General features: G+C 41.3%; 1 protein-coding gene across 1 annotated transcript in view; it reads left to right on the forward strand.

Annotated features, from left to right (window-relative positions):
* Positions 1-2,440, forward strand: part of LOC102863387 (cyclic AMP-dependent transcription factor ATF-1-like) — a 4,883-nt gene that overhangs the window by 1,667 nt on the left and 776 nt on the right. The gene's annotated exons all lie outside the window — the stretch shown is intronic.

Genomic DNA, 2,440 nt, shown 5'->3' on the forward strand with positions numbered 1-2,440 from the left:
ATTTCTTGGCACAACGTGGTGAGCACATCCAGGGCAGCATCTGTTAGCTGAAATATGTCAATTGGTATACCATCTATTCCTGGGACTTTATCTTTTGCTATTTCCTTCAAAGCAGCTTGAACGTCTTCCTTCATAACCATAGGCTCTTGCTCAAATATTATATCATTAAATTCCTTTCAATACAATGACTCAGTATACTTCTTCCATCTTATTTTAATATCTCCTAGATCACTTAGTATTCTGCCTAAAGCATCCTTGATTATAGCAACTGTAGGTTTGAATTTGTTCTTCAGCTCCTTGAGCTTAACAAATGCTGAACGAGTTCGGCCCTTCTGATGTTCCCACGCTAGCTCCTCGCACATTTCATTGCAATATTTTGCTTTGTCATTCCGTGATGCCTTTTGGAAGGATTGGCCATACACTTCTGAAATAGCAGGCCTCTGAAAACCCTATGTACAACAGAACACACGTAGACTAACAGAAAGGACAACCTAGGTAGAACGTTCAAGTATGGAAATACAAAGGAAGAGGAACAGTTGTAGGCAGACAGTAGGGTTTGGAACATGAAATGTAAGAACCATAAATGTGGGAATATTAGAAATCATTAAGGAAGAAATGGAACATGTAAATATTGACATATTAGGCACTGGAGAGATGAGATGGACTGGCATGGGGCATTTTGAGTCAGATGATCATATGATATATTACTCTGGAGATGAAAAGGTGAGGAAAAATGGGGTTGCTATCATAGTTAAAAAAGTAATTTCTAGATCCGTCTTGAAGTACAACATTGTGAGTGATAGGATTATATCCATACGCTTACAAGGAAGTCCAGTGAATAGCACTATCATTCAGATATATGCACCAACAACCAGAACCAAAGAAGAAGAAATAGATGATTTCAACAACTTTTACAGTCGGAGATCGATTGAACATCCAATCAAGATGCATTGATAATAATGGGTGACTGGAACGCAAAAGTTGGGAACAGAGAAGAAGAATCAGTAGTTGGGAAATATGGGCTTGATGACAGAAATGAAGCTGGAGACAGAATGATTGAATTTTATACAATCAATGACTTATTCATTGCAAATACGTTTTATAAGAAACATAAGCACGGGTTATACACATGGATTTCACCTGATATTATGCATAGGAATCAGATCGATTACATCTGCGGGGGAAAACCGCTGGAGAAGCTCAATATCTGCTATGAAAACGAGGCCAGGGTCTGATTGTGCAACAGACCACCAGGTACACATAGGCAAGTTCAAGCTGAAGCTGAGGAAAATTAAACCGAATCCACAGGAGCCAAAATATGACTTTGATTTCAGTCTCATCTCAGGAACAGGTTTGAGGCCTTGAACACTAAAGAGGGAAGACCAGATAAGTTGTGGGAGGATATCAAGGCGATCATCCAAGAAGAGTGCAAACGTTCATGACAAAGATAGAAGAGGAAGAAAAGACCTAAATGGATGTCAGAAGAAACCCTGAAGATTGCACTGGAGCGTAGAGAAGCCAAAGCACAAGGAAGAATGCAAGATACTAAAGAGCTCAACAGAAGATTCCAAAAGATTTCTAAGTATCTTCCTATTTTATGTGATGCTTAAAGTTGTAAGTTGACTTGGCAGCCTTTGATTCTCTGGTTTGGTGTTTATAGTTCCTTCATGAAAGTGGATGTAATCCCCTTGATAAGATATCCCTTGATTACGTTGTATTGTTTCACATTAAGTGATTGGCTTTGAGCAGCTAATCCATTCAAGGACGGTGTTATTGGGACCATATATAAGGAAGTGTGTGGTGCAGCAGATTTACTTAGTTGGATCTAGGTTCTGCACGAAGGTCATTTTCTCTGATTCCTTGAACGTGGACCAACAAGTGCCTGTCTTGCCCACCAATCTTGGATCCATCAGATTTACGGTGACCGAACTGAAGACTTTGTCCAGAAATCTGACCTTGGACTTGTGAAATTCTACAAGCAGCTGAGTCATTTCCTTTAGCCAAATAGGTCTTTTTTATTTTGTTATTATGCGTAATTGATTGGAGCCCAGTCTGAGCTGGCCCTCCACTGACTTTTCAGAAGCCGTTAAGTTGCATGGAAGGAGATTGCCGTATTTCTCCCTCGGAGCAATTGTTGTATTAGAACTACTAGCCTTGTGGTAACCTGTGACAGCTAGCTATCTGTTAGGGACATTGACGCCCTCACCCAACTGGATCCCTGAGAAAAAGGTGTGCCCCACCACGTGAGAGGGTCTGCAAGGTACCCAGCCTGAGATCTGGGAATGCATGCAGCAGCCCCACACAGCAGGGTGGGTGGCAGCTCCAGTGATTTTGTTAATCCCCACCCCACCTCTTCCATCCAGTTCAACAATCAGAAAGCTTGTCTTTCTCCTATTCTTGAACAGGAGCCGGCCTTATCAGAAAGTGAGGAGGAATCTTG

The sequence above is a fragment of the Elephantulus edwardii genome, unplaced genomic scaffold (assembly GCF_000299155.1).
Source record: "Elephantulus edwardii isolate Elephantulus edwardi_28Jun2011 unplaced genomic scaffold, EleEdw1.0 scaffold00623, whole genome shotgun sequence".
NCBI lineage: Eukaryota > Metazoa > Chordata > Mammalia > Macroscelidea > Macroscelididae > Elephantulus > Elephantulus edwardii.